The sequence below is a fragment of the Choloepus didactylus genome, chromosome 8, assembly GCF_015220235.1.
Source record: "Choloepus didactylus isolate mChoDid1 chromosome 8, mChoDid1.pri, whole genome shotgun sequence".
In the NCBI taxonomy this organism is placed as follows: domain Eukaryota; kingdom Metazoa; phylum Chordata; class Mammalia; order Pilosa; family Megalonychidae; genus Choloepus; species Choloepus didactylus.
Window position 1 is genome coordinate 107,390,212 of NC_051314.1, and position 14,290 is coordinate 107,404,501.

The following is a 14,290-nucleotide window of genomic DNA, read 5'->3' on the forward strand; positions in this document are numbered from 1 at the left end:
CAATGTTTTTGGATTAATTGAATTTTTTTGTTAATCCCATTTCATCTCTTGTGTTGCTGTATTCTTAATTACTATTTATTGTGTTAGGTTAGTTGTTGCTTTAGGATTTATAGAATATATCTCTAGTTTACCATAGTCTAACTTCAAGCAATATTATAATATTTTGAGTATAAGAGCCTTACAACAGCATACTTTCATTTCTCCCTTCCCAATGCTTGGGCTATTATTACTAACATTTTCCTTCTACAAACTCCGTGATGCATCATTAATATTTTTGCGTTAAAACTGTTGATTAACTTTGAAAAAGATTTATATAAGAAGAAAATGTCTTAATATTTACTGAGGTAGTTACAATTTCTGGTGCTCCTTACTCTTTTTTGTAGGTCTAAGTTTCTATTTAGTATTTCATTATGCTTGAAGGATTTCCTTTAACGCATTTTGTGGTTGTGTACACTAACAATTCTTTCTGCTTTTATATGCTTGAAAAGTGTTTATTTCATCTTTGTTTCTGAAATATATTTTCACTAGGTAAAGGATTCTAGGTTGGCCATTTTTTCTTTCAGTATTTAAAGATGTTGCTCACTATCTTTCAACTTGCATTATTTCAATGAGAAATTTGCTTCCATATTTATTTTTGTTCCTTGGTAGGTAACATTTTTTTCTCTGTATGTTGCTTCTAAGAGTTTCTGTTTATCTTTAGCTTTAGGAATTGAATTACAATGTGCCTTGGTATTGTTTTCTTCTTGTTAGTTATGCCTTAGGTTTATTGAGAGTCCTAAATCTGTGTGTTTATAGTTTTCATCAAATTTGGAAAAAATTTGGCTATTATTTGTTCAAATATTCCCCTGATTACCCCTACTTCATCAGGGACTCAGATATATGTGTAACTACTTGAAATTTCACATAATTCATTGCTGCTGTGTTCTTTTATTGGGGGGATAAGGGGTTCTGTTTCTCTGTGTGTTTCATTGTGAATAATTTATATTGCTGTATCTTCAAGTTCACTATTCTTTTCTTCTAAAATGTCTAATCTAATCTTAATACCATCTAGTGCATTTTTACCTCAACATCGTAGTTTTCATCTTTAAAAATTTGATCTGTATCTCTTTTATATCTCTATTAATTATGTTTAGTCTTTCCTCTAGCTTTTTTGAATATATGGAATATAGTTATAATAACTGATTTAATGTCCTGTCTGCTAACTCTATCGATAATCTGTGTTATTTCTGGATCAGCTTGATTGATTAATTTTTTTTTTTGCCTCATTATGTATGTTATTTAGCTGCTCCTTTGCATGCCTGGTTATTTTTTATTTGATGCTGGACATTACAAAATTTAATCTGTTAGGTGCTGGGTGTTTTTCATGACTATAATCATTCTTAAGTTTTGTTCTATAACATGGTTAGGTTAAAAACAGCTTGATCCTTTTAGATTGCACCTTTAACCTATCTTAGGTGGGACCAGAGCAATGTTTGGTGTAGGAGTAATTATTTTCCCCACTGCTGAGGCAAGACCCTTATTCTGACTACTGTCCCATGAATTATGAAATTTTCCACCTTGACTGTTGGGATTATACACTGTTCCCACTCTTCTGTGAACTTCAAACTGTTCCACCTAATAATCTCTACTGGATCTTTACCTACCCTCAGCTAGTGTCCTCACACACGTGATAATCATTGCTCGATTGAATACACTTCTTCGGAACTCCATCTCGTACAGCTCTCTCCTCTCCTGCACTATGCCCTGAGAACCCTAGCCAACTTAACTTCTCAGTACTTTTGGTTCTCTCTCCTTACTTCAGAGAGGTTGACAGACTGTGTCTGGACTTCCCTTTCCTGTGTTGCAGCCTGGAAACTTCTCCAGGCAATAGGCTGCAGTGAACATAGGACACACCTGGCTTGTTTTCTTTCTCTTAAGGGTCACTGTCCTTTGTTTTCTGATGTCCTGTTTTTTTAAAAATATATTTGTCCAGTTTTGAAGTTTTGTTAGATAGGAGGGTGAATCCATACCTGATTACTCCATCTTGGTTGAAAGTGAAAATCAGATTTAATTATTTTTAGAAATTCTATGACAAGTGGTACTTCAAAGGAAAATGGAAATTAACCCTCAGTAAATAAAATTATCTCACCTTGTCTCAACCACCATGTGAGGTAAGTACTATGGATTCATCTTGTACTTCAGGTAGAGTCTTGGATAGTGTATACAAAGTCATACAGCTATTAAGTAGTAGAGCTGAGATTTAAATCTCAATCTGTTAGCAAAGTTCAAAATGTTTTCTTTTTTGAATACCCTTACACTGGGTACTTCTTGAAAGAATTTGACTCTTAAAAGTGTATTTATCAGCCCATCACCAAATAATGTTCTATTGGAGCTTCTGAGAGGAGGTTTGGCTCATGGGAGAATGTGTAATACATTGTTTTCCTAACTAAGCTTAATATCTCACATTGGTCCCAAAGAGAGGATGAACAAGAGACCACAGTGTACCATAACCTGAACTAGTAAAAATAGTTCAAAACTCATTTCCTACTGATGCTGGTTTAATAGCACCATCACTATAATAAAGGCTTGCAAATATCATTTTTATGTAGCATTTTCAGCAGAGACTTACATGTTCATATGCTAGAGAATTTTTACTCTGTGGCCAATGTGCACATTTTTTGTTAGAATTTAGAAAGTGGCATGACAAATGATTTAGCTACAATGTAAGGAAGAAGGTATCAGAATTATGACCGTTCTGAAATAATTTCTGGGTCCAGTGTTTCTGGATTTATGATCACCTGTGAATACATTTCCTAATTAATTCTCTCAATGCACTACTTTCACAGGGCATACACAGTGTTTTGACCCTCTGGAATGACCCATTTCTGAGGTGAGCCTTGAGTAACCACAGGATATTAGTATTCTCTCTGTTTTGCTTAGACTTTCTCATGGTATCCACAAACACGTTCTTTTCCATCATCATCCCACAAAATATTATATATGCCCTTTTTGTCCTCTCATATACTTTTCTAAAAATGAGGGAAAGCCAGGAAATCCCGAGTTTCCTTATATTTAAAATGTTGTCCTCATCTGCTAATCATACAAGGTATGAAACATTGAGATGGTTGGTTGATAACTTGTTCAAATAAATGCTGATAAATTCTTTCTAGATGAACAAAGTCTTCCTTGAAACTTTAAATAGATGAAAAAAGATATCTTGTGTGGAGTTGATAATACACTGACTTGGACGTGTTTTTAGAACTGTCTGCATCTACATCTGGCCCTTAAAAACACGCCACTTGGGGGAAAAGCTGTTGAGCATGGAATTCAGGTCAAGTACAATGTGGAAATGTTCAACATTAGAGAAAAGAAAATTTGGAAATTATGCTGTTAAGGGCCAGTTGTCCCTCAACAGCATTCTAGATTTATAAATTCATATAAATGTTTATATAATCCAGACAACACATATGCATTGCACTTGCACTATGAAATCCATGGCATGAGTGAGCCCTTTGAAAGGACAGAAGCTGCAGCCAGAGGTGTAGAGGGATTAAAAGTTCCGTTCTTTAAAATTACAAACCCTTCAGACTTCATGTATGAGTGGGGCCAGAGGGAATGCTGCAGCCCTTAACGTCTCCTTCTGACCAGAGGTCTTTAATTGGGTCTATTTTTAACTTTAATTTTAGAGCAGAACCACATCTTACCTAGGAAGATAAAATCTAAAGTCAGACAGCAATGCAATAATTAAATATAATCAAACTTACCCTGGAGAAATTCCTTAAATCTTCCATAGAGTGATTATATTGATGATATATAATGTGTTATACACATCTCTATGTAGTCATTCTTAAGAACAATAAATCACGAGAACCTCTAAGGAAGAAATAAAAGTTTAGAATCATTTAAACCCCTTTGCTTTAAAGAAAAGTATCACATCCCCTGTGGGGAGTGAAGAGTGGGTGGGAATATGTAGGGTTACTCCATTCTGTTAAAATTGTAAACCTCTGTGTCCTTTAGACATCTTAGTAGATTTCCTTGTTCCTGTGAGGGATTAATGGGATGATGTATGTGCAAGCACCTAGCAGAGGACCTTGTATAGAGAAACTGCTTAATAAATGTTTGCTAGATTTGAATCAAGCTTGGTCATATCCATGAATACCCTGTTTTTGAAAAGCTGCAGAGAACTTGTGTATGCCTCTCCAGACTGATCAGTTCCACTGGTCCGCTGTTACCCTCATGACCTAGGCCATTGTACTTCTCACCTTAGAGTGAAATTGTGTCAAAAATAAGCATATAAGTTAAATGCTTGTTCAGTGGTGCCAGCGAATATTGTCCAATACTTGAATTATCCACAGGATTAAATGTATGACTTAAAACTTCTTTATTACACTATCAGAACAGCTTGAAATGGTTCATCAAGTTGTAGTAGAAACTTCAGACTTCTTTTCAATTATATGCAGTAGCATACATGCTCCCTCAGATGTAGGAAAAGGAAAATAGTCTCTTCCTATTTACTTTTTAAGAGAAATGGCCAAAAAGCAGAGAAGGAAAGTTTTTGCTAGTTGATATAAAAAACTATACACTGTGGTTGCATGGTTTATAGAAGGCTATTAAGCCAATGACAAAGTCTAATCCATAAACAACATATGTAAATACATCTGCTGATTTCTGGATATTCTTGGAAGGAAATTCTGGACTTCCTGCACTCATTCAAGTGTGAACTGGAGGTGCTGATGTTAAGAGATTAAAATTATTAATTGGTTATATTAGACTGTTATTTCACATCTGCACTCTCACTCCCTCAATTCCTTCAGCCCTCTGCTTAAATTCCCCCTTAGTGGAGAGGTCTTCCTTGCTCACACTCTGTCTCTAGCTCCTGACCCTTTATTGTTCTTCACGCTCTTTCTCCTTATTCTGTTTTATTTTTTTTGATAGTACTTACACCACCTAATGTAATATATATTTATACTGATTTTCTTATTCCACAAGAGCAGGGATTTTAGTTATTCTGCTTTTGTATGTCTGGCACTTAGAACAGAAGCATATAGCAGGTGCTCTGTCAATAATCAATCAATATTAATAAATACAAATACATGTATGAATGAATTTTTATTATATAGTACCTGTGCTGAATATTCATTATGTAGACAGTTCTTTACTGAACCAGAAGGTCTAGATACTTGCTGTGGTCTGTCGTTTACCACCTTGTGGTATATATGAGTGCGTAAGTATCAGAGGAGCCTAAGATACTGTTTTCTCAATCAAGCCATAACCCATTCCCTCACTCTCCTCTTTCAAAATCTACTACACTGCCGAGGAAACAGTGCCCTTCACATATTCACAGACCCTCAGGCTGTCTTTATGAGTTCTTCTTTTCAACTTCAAAGCTGCCTTTGATATGCAGTTTAGTTTCTGGAGAAAGCTAGCACTTGGTGAGTTTTCCCCCCACATCTGTTTGGCTAACCTTGGAATTCTGTGCTCTCTCACGCCAGAGAATACATAAAGAAGAATAACTGTAACAGGGCGAGGGAGTATTCACCTGACCCTTTCCTTCCAGAACACTCCATCTTGGCTCAACCTAAATGACATGGGTCTGGGCTTAAGCTATCACCATTACATGCTCTGGAAAATATCCCTGTAGAGTTTCTCAGAAAGTAGAGGCACTTCTCTGCCCAGTGCTGCTATTCCTTCCCTAGAATATACAAAGAGTGCAAGTTATTCCACTTGGAAACAGGAAAACTCTAGGCCCACCAGAATGACATCAGGTTGGTGGATGTTAATGGAGAAGCTGGAGGCTGCATGGGGCAGCATAGCACCGAGGCACAGGTGAGGGGACAGAAGGCGAATATTTGAATCTGAGTTCCATCACTCACCAGCCATGTGACCTTGGGCATTTAACCTTTCCAAGCTTCATTGTCCTCTGATGAGTTAATACTGAGGATATACCATACTTACCTCCTATGAAAGTTGTCAAGGTTAAGTAAGAGAATATATGTAAAGTGCACAGAGTATGTGGTAGAGTCACATTCAAAATTTTGCTATCATCTTAACGCTAGAATGACAGCTCAGACTTCTTAATATTAGGCATTTAGAGTAAAGCATAATCTGGATACTATATTCCAGACTAACGCAAACAGAATCATAATTTAGATTTAGATCACAGTTTTAATGTGAGAGATTTGTGTTACTTTTTTCCACTGCTATATAATGTCAGTATGTGTCTGTAGGCTACTCCTTATATGTCAATATTTGCATATTTGTTTGTATGCATATCCATCAATGAATTGATCAGCAACTAATCAACTGACAGAAATTTATGTTCTGACTTCCCCAACCAAGTAAAAAACATTCACAAACTTTTTATGTTTCCCACTTCATACATCTCTACACATGAAACCTCACAATATGCCCTTTATGCTTCTTAGCACTGTGGAGACAGTGACCCTGAATTCCTCCATATTTATAAATTCAAATTTAGAGAGAATAAATGATTAAAATCTCCTATGCTTTAAAGTTAATTTCCACCAAATTTTCTTATTCCATACTGACTTGAAGTGACCAGTGTTCAGATAAAATAAAATATAATTCCCACTGCTGAACTTCAATTCCAGGATGGTGTCTTATTGTTTTATTTTTATATGTTTTTTGCATGAATTATTTTACATTAGAAAAATAAATAATAAAAAAATACCAGAGTCACAGCAGTCAACAACCTTCTTCACAATAGCTCACTGTTCAAGTGGAATCAAAATAGCATTCTGGAGTAGAGAGTGCATTCCATACACTTGATTCGCTGACCATTGGAGATGAAGAAGTCTTAAGGCTAACAGAACAAAGTCCTGGAAACCATGTGGGATGAGATGCATAAGCTAGAGGTTGAGGAAGACATGAAAAAATAAGTAGGAATTCCCTTTGATACCTCAGCAGAGTCAATTTATATTATGAGAACGTGGACCTGGCTGTCAGAAAGTATGACTGTTATGAACTCTTTCTGTGATCTTGGGTAAATCATTTAACCTCTGCCTGAGCTTATTCTAAGAAACAGGACGTGTGACGTAGGGATCTTGGAAAAAATTAATCAGCACTTATGAAGCTATCAAAATATGAAAGAATTCTTGGTACTTGTTCCGTTGGTCATTTATATTAGAGGAAAATTCTAAAAAGATGCAGATTTTAGTCAACAACTCTGGTTGGTAGTTCTATTACTTATTTAGTTTAAACCACCACCCATCGCCCGTTATTCTAGACTTCATCATTGGAAGAGAGGTGGCAACAACTATGTTCTTGATTAGTAAATCACTGAATTTAGGTGTCAGAAGACTTGGATTTAGTTCTTGTTTGACCAAGACCTTGGGAAAGTCATTTAACCTCTCTGAGTTTCTTCATCTTACAAATGAAGCTATCAATCCCTTCCCTACAGTGATTGAGAGGATTAAATAAGGTAATTTCTGTGGAAACATTTTGTAGCATCTGGTGGAGTAGGAAGAGCCCAAGCTCTGGAATCTGTGAGATAATGTTTCAAATGCTCACTTCTCTTCAGCCTGAAGACTCGGACCATAATTTACATGTTCTGAATTTGTTTCTTTACCTGTAGAAGGAGGTAAAGTAACTATTTTAAAAGTAGAGTAAGTGGAATAATGTCTAAATACTCCTGGTATATATTTGGCCTCAGAAAAATCATTCCTCCTAACAAAAACAGTCACCTATAGAAGCATAGTAAACAAGAATCCTCAAGAAGGTTTTTAACTTTTTTTTTTATCATCATTTTATTGAGATATATTCACATACCACGCAGTCATACAAAACAAATTGTACTTTTGATTGTTTACAGTACCATTACATAGTTGTACATTCATCACCTAAATCAATCCCTGACACCTTCATTAGCACACACACAAAAATAACAAGAATAATAATTAGAGTGAAAAAGAGCAATTGAAGTAAAAAAGAACACTGGGTACCTTTGTCTGTTTGTTTCCTTCCCCTACTTTTCTACACATCCATCCATAAACTAGACAAAGTGGAGTTTGGTCCTTATGGCTTTCCCAATCCCATTGTCACCCCTCAGAAGCTACATTTTTATACAACTGTCTTCGAGATTCATGGGTTCTGGGTTGTAGTTTGATAGTTTCAGGTATCCACCACCAGCTACCCCAATTCTTTAGAACCTAAAAAGGGTTGTCTAAAGTGTGCGTAAGAGTGCCCACCAGAGTGATCTCTCGGCTCGTTTTGGAATCTCTCTGCCACTGAAGCTTATTTCATTTCCTTTCACATCCCCCTTTTGGTCAAGAAGATGTTCTCCGTCCCACAATGCCGGGTCTACATTCCTCCCCGGGAGTCATATTCCACGTTGCCAGGGAGATTCACTCCCCTGGGTGTCTGATCCCACGTAGGGGGGAGGGCAGTGATTTCACCTTTCAAGTTGGCTTAGCCAGAGAGAGAGGGCCACATCTGAGCAACAAAGAGGCATTCAGGAGGAGACTCTTAGGCACAAATATAGGGAGGCCTAGCCTCTCCTTAGCAGCAACCGTCTTCCCAAGGGTAAAACTTATGGTAGAGGGCTCAACCCATCAAACCACCAGTCCCCTATGTCTGTGGTCATGTTAGCAACCATGGAGGTGGGGTAGGCGAATACCCCTGCATTCTCCACAGGCTCCTCAAGGGGGCACTACATCTTTTTTTTTTTCAACTTTCCCTTCTTTTTTAAATCAACTGTATGAAAAAAAAAGTTAAAAAGAAAACAAACATACAATAAAAGAACATTTCAAAGAGACCATAACAAGGGGGTAAGAAAAAGACAACTAACCTAAGATAACTGCTTAACTTCCAACATGTTCCTACTTTACCCCAAGAAAGTTACATAATATAGCAACATTTCTGTGAACTTGTTCCTACTATATCCATCAGAAATTAACAGACCATAGTCATTTCTGTGCATCCCCAGAACGTTAAATAGCTTATCTGTTCTTCTTGGATTATTGTTCCCCCTTCCTTAATTGCTCTTTACTGCTAGTTCCCCTACATTCTACATTATAAACCATTTGTTTTACATTTTTCAAAGTTCACATTAGTGGTAGCATATAATATTTCTCTTTTTGTGCCTGGCTTATTTCGCTCAGCATTATGTCTTCAAGGTTCATCCATGTTGTCATATGTTTCACCAGATCGTTCCTTCTTACTGCCGCATAGTATTCCATCATGTGTATATACCACATTTTATTTATCCACTCATCTGTTGAAGGACATTTGGGTTGTTTCCATCTCTTGGCAATTGTGAATAATGCTGCTATGAACATTGGCGTGCAGATATCTGTTCGTGTCACTGCTTTCCGATCCTCCGGGTATATACCGAGAAGTGCAATCGCTGGATCGAATGGTAGCTCTATATCTAGTTTTCTAAGGAACTGCCAGACTGACTTCCAGAGTGGCTGAACCATTATACAGTCCCACCAACAATGAATAAGAGTTCCAATTTCTCCACATCCCCTCCAGCATTTGTAGTTTCCTGTTTGTTTAATGGCAGCCATTCTAACCGGTGTTAGATGGTATCTCATTGTGGTCTTAATTTGCATCTCTCTAATAGCTAGTGAAGCTGAACATTTTTTCATGTGTTTCTTGGCCATTTGTATTTCCTCTTCAGAGAACTGTCTTTTCATATCTTTTGCCCATTTTATAATTGGGCTGTCTGTACTATTGTCATTGAGTTGTAGGATTTCTTTGTATATGCAAGATATCAGTCTTTTGTCAGATACATGGTTTCCAAAAATTTTTTCCCATTGAGTTGGCTGCCTCTTTACCTTTTTGAGAAATTCCTTTGAGGTGCAGAAACTTCTAAGCTTGAGGAGTTCCCATTTATCTATTTTCTCTTTTGTTGCTTGTGCTTTGGGTGTAAAGTCTAGGAAGTGGCCGCCTAATACAAGGTCTTGAAGATGTTTTCCTACATTATCTTCTAGGAGTTTTATGGTACTTTCTTTTATATTGAGATCTTTGGTCCATTTTGAGTTAATTTTTGTGTAGGGGGTGAAGTAGGGGTCCTCTTTCATTCTTTTGGATATGGATATCCAACTCTCCCAGCCCCATTTGTTGAAAAGACCATTATGGCTCAGTTCAGTGACTTTGGGGGCCTTATCAAAGATCAGTCAGCCATAGATCTGAGGGTGTATCTCTGAATTCTCAATTCGATTCCATTGATCTATATGTCTATCTTTGTGCCAGTACCATGCTGTTTTGGCAACTGTGGCTTTATAATAAGCTTCAAAGTCAGGGAGTGTAAGTCCTCCCACTTCGTTTTTCTTTTTTAGAGTGTCTTTAGCAATTCGAGGCATCTTCCCTTTCCAAATAAATTTGATAACTAGCTTTTCCAAGTCTGCAAAGTAGGTTGTTGGAATTTTGATTGGGATTGCATTGAATCTGTAGATGAGTTTGGGTAGAATTGACATCTTAATGACATTTAGCCTTCCTATCCATGAACATGGAATATTTTTCCATCTTTTAAGGTCCCCTTCTATTTCTTTTAGTAGAGTTATGTAGTTTTCTTTGTATAGGTCTTTTCCATCTTTGGTTAAGTTTATTCCTAGGTACTTGATTTTTTTAGTTGCTATTGAAAATGGTATCTTTCTCTTGAGTGTCTCTTCAGGTTGTTCATTTCTAGCATATAGAAACATTACTGACTTATGTGCATTAACCTTGTATCCCGCTACTTTGCTCAATTTGTTTATTAGCTCTAGTAGCTGTATCGTCGATTTCTCAGGGTTTTCTAGATATAAGATCATATCATCTGCAAACAATGACAGTTTTACTTCTTCTTTTCCAATTTGGATGCCTTTTATTTCTTTGTCTTGCCGGATTGCCCTGGCTAGCACTTCCAGCACAATGTGGAATAACAGTGGTGACAGCGGGCATCCTTGTCTTGTTCCTGATCTTAGAGGGAAGGCTTTCAGTCTCTCACCGTTGAGTACTATGCTGGCTGTGGGTTTTTCATATATGCTCTTTATCATGTTGAGGAAGTTTCCTTCAATTCCTACCTTTTGAAGTGTTTTTATCAAAAAGGGATGTTGGATTTTGTCAAATGCTTTTTCAGCATCTATTGAGATGATCAATTGATTTTTCCCTTTTGACTTGTTAATGTGTTGTAATACATTGATTGTTTTTCTTATGTTGAACCATCCTTGCATGCCTGGAATGAACCCCACTTGGTCATGGTGTATGATTTTTTTAATGCGTCTTTGGATTCGATTTGCAAGTATTTTGTTGAGGATTTTTGCATCTATATTCATTAGGGAGATTGGCCGGTAGTTTTCCTTTTTTGTAGCATCTTTGCCTGGTTTTGGTATTAGATTGATGTTAGCTTCATAAAATGAGTTAGGTAGTGTTCCATTTTTTTCAATGTTTTGAAAGAGTTTGAGTAAGATTGGTGTCAGTTCTTTCTGGAAAGTTTGGTAGAATTCCCCTGTGAAGCCATCTGGCCCTGGGCATTTATTTGTGGGAAGATTTTTGATGACTGATTGGATCTCTTTGCTTGTGATGGGTTGGTTGAGGTCTTCTATTTCTTCTCTGGTCAGTCTAGGTTGTTCATATGTTTCCAGGAAATTGTCCATTTCTTCTACATTATCCAGTTTGTTGCCATACAGTTGTTCATAATATCCTCTTATAATTTTTTTAATTTCTTCAGGATCTGCAGTTATGTCACCTTTTTCATTCATTATTTTGTTTATATGGGTCTTCTCTCTTTTTGATTTTGTCAGTCTAGCTAGGGGCTTGTCAATCTTGTTGATCTTCTCAAAGAACCAACTTTTGGTGATATTTATCCTCTCTATTGTTTTTTTGTTCTCTATGTCATTTATTTCTGCTTTAATCCTTGTTATTTCTTTTCTTCTGCTTGGTTTAGGATTGGTTTGCTGTTCATTTTCTAGCTTCTTCAGTTGATCCATTAGTTCTTTGATTTTGGCTCTTTCTTCCTTTTTAATATATGCGTTTAGTGCTATAAATGTCCCCCTTAGCACTGCTTTTGCTGCATCCCATAGGTTTTGGTATGTTGTGTTCTCATTTTCATTCGTTTCTATATATTTAGCAATTTCTCTTGCTATTTCTTCTTTAACCCACTGATTGTTTAGGAGTGTGTTGTTTAACCTCCAGGTATTTGTGAATTTTCTAAGTCTCTGATGGTTATTGACTTCTAATTGTATTCCATTGTGGTCAGAGAATGTGCTTTGAATAATTTCAATCTTTTTAAATTTATTGAGGCTTGTTTTATGTCCTAGCATATGATCTATTCTGGAGAAAGTTCCATGAGCACTAGAAAAGTATGTGTATCCTGGTGATTTGGGATGTAATGTCCTGTATATGTCTGTTAAATCTAATTCATTTATCAGATTGTTTAGGTTTTCAGTTTCCTTATTGGTCTTCTGTCTGGTTGATCTATCTATAGGAGAGAGTGATGTGTTGAAGTCTCCCACAATTATTGTGGAAACATCAATTGCTTCCTTTAGTTTTGCCAGTGTTTCTCTCATGTATTTTGTGGCACCTTGATTGGGTGCATAGACATTTACGATTGTTATTTCTTCTTGCTGAATTGCCCCTTTTATTAGTATGTAGTGGCCTTCTTTGTCTCTCAAAACATCCCTGCATTTGAAGTCTATTTTATCTGAGATTAATATTGCTACACCTGCTTTCTTTTGGCTGTAGCTTGCATGAAATATTTTTTTCCATCCTTTCACTTTCAGTTTCTTTGTGTCCCTGTGTCTAAGATGAGTCTCTTGTATGCAACATATTGATGGTTCATTTTTTTTGATCCATTCTGCGAATCTATATCTTTTAATTGGGGAGTTTAATCCATTTACATTCAACGTTAAAACCGTGAAGGCATTTCTTGAATCGGCCATCTTATCCTTTGGTTTATGTTTGCCATATTTTTCCCTCTCTCTATTAATATCCTTTATTGTACCCATACCGAATCTCTTTAGTACTGAACCTTTCTCCAAGTCTCTCTGTCCTGTCTTTGTTTCTCTGTCTGTAGGGCTCCCTTTAGTATCTCCAGTAGGGCAGGTCTCTTGTTAGCAAATTCTCTCAGCATTTGTTTGTCTGTGAAAAATTTAAGCTCTCCCTCAAATTTGAAGGAGAGCTTTGCTGGATAAAGTATTCTTGGCTGGAAATTTTTCTCACTCAGAATTTTAAATATATCGTGCCACTGCCTTTTCACCTCCATGGTGGCTGCGGAGTAGTCACTACTTAGTCTTATGCTGTTTCCTTTGTATGTGGTGAATTGCTTTTCTCTTGCTGCTTTCAGAACTTCCTCCTTCTCTTCTGTGTTTGACAGTGTGATCAGTATATGTCTCGGAGTGGGTTTATTTGGATTTATTCTATTTGGAGTTCGCTGAGCATTTATGATTTGTGTATTTATGTTGTTTAGAAGATTTGGGAAGTTTTCCCCAACAATTTCTTTGAATACTCTTCCTAGACCTTTACCCTTTTCTTCCCCTTCTGGGACACCAATGAGTCTTATATTTGGATGTTTCATATTATCTAACATATCCCTGAGGTCCATTTCGATTTTTTCAATTTTTTTCCCCATTCTTTCTTTTATGCTTTCATTTTCCATTCTGTCATCTTCCAGGTCACTGATTCGTTGTTCAACTTCCTCTAGTCTTGTACTATGAGTGTCCAGAATCTTTTTAATTTGGTCAACAGTTTCTTTAATTTCCATAAGATCATCCATTTTTTTATTTAGTCTTGCAATGTCTTCTTTATGCTCTTCTAGAGTCTTCTTGATTTCCTTCATATCCCGTACTATGGTCTCATTGTTCATCTTTAGTTCTTTGAGTAGCTGCTCTAGATGCTGTGTCTCTTCTGGTCTTTTGATTTGCGTGCTTGGGCTTGGGTTATCCATATCGTCTGGTTTTTTCATATGCTTTATAATTTTCTGTTGTTTTTGGCCTCGTGGCATTTGCTGAACTTGATAGGGTTCTTTTAGGATTTGTAGACCAATTGAAGTCCTTATCTCTAGTTTATCAGATCTACAGCTTCGTGGAGTACACTTTCTCTAACTAACCAGCAGGTGGTGTCCACGAGCCACCTGTTCTCCACAAGCCAGTTCTCCCCTGCTTAGCCTTTTTGGTGAGTGGGGGAGTGAGTCTTGTGGGGCCCAATTGGTGTACCAAGCTTGCGTGTATAGTTGGTGTTGCCTGCTCTGTATGTGGGGTGTGTTTCTGGGCAGTCGGGGAGGGGGTGTGGCCCTAACAATCAAATCTCCCTGATGATTCTAGAATTTTAAAGCTGGTGCAATAGTCTAATCCTTCAGTTCAGTCCTGCCACA

At 36.9% G+C, this 14,290-nt stretch overlaps 1 protein-coding gene across 10 annotated transcripts in view; it reads left to right on the plus strand.

The window, feature by feature from the left end:
* The window catches only part of LMNTD1 (lamin tail domain containing 1), a 445,763-nt gene that overhangs the window by 200,281 nt on the left and 231,192 nt on the right, over window positions 1-14,290 (plus strand). The window contains exon 7 of one of the 10 annotated variants that reach the window (XM_037845307.1): window positions 2,826-2,869. The exons of the other annotated variants lie outside the window; for them this stretch is intronic. The gene's annotated coding sequence lies outside the window, so the exon portion shown is untranslated. The remainder of the gene's footprint in view (window positions 1-2,825; window positions 2,870-14,290) is intronic. 10 annotated transcript variants of the gene reach the window in all.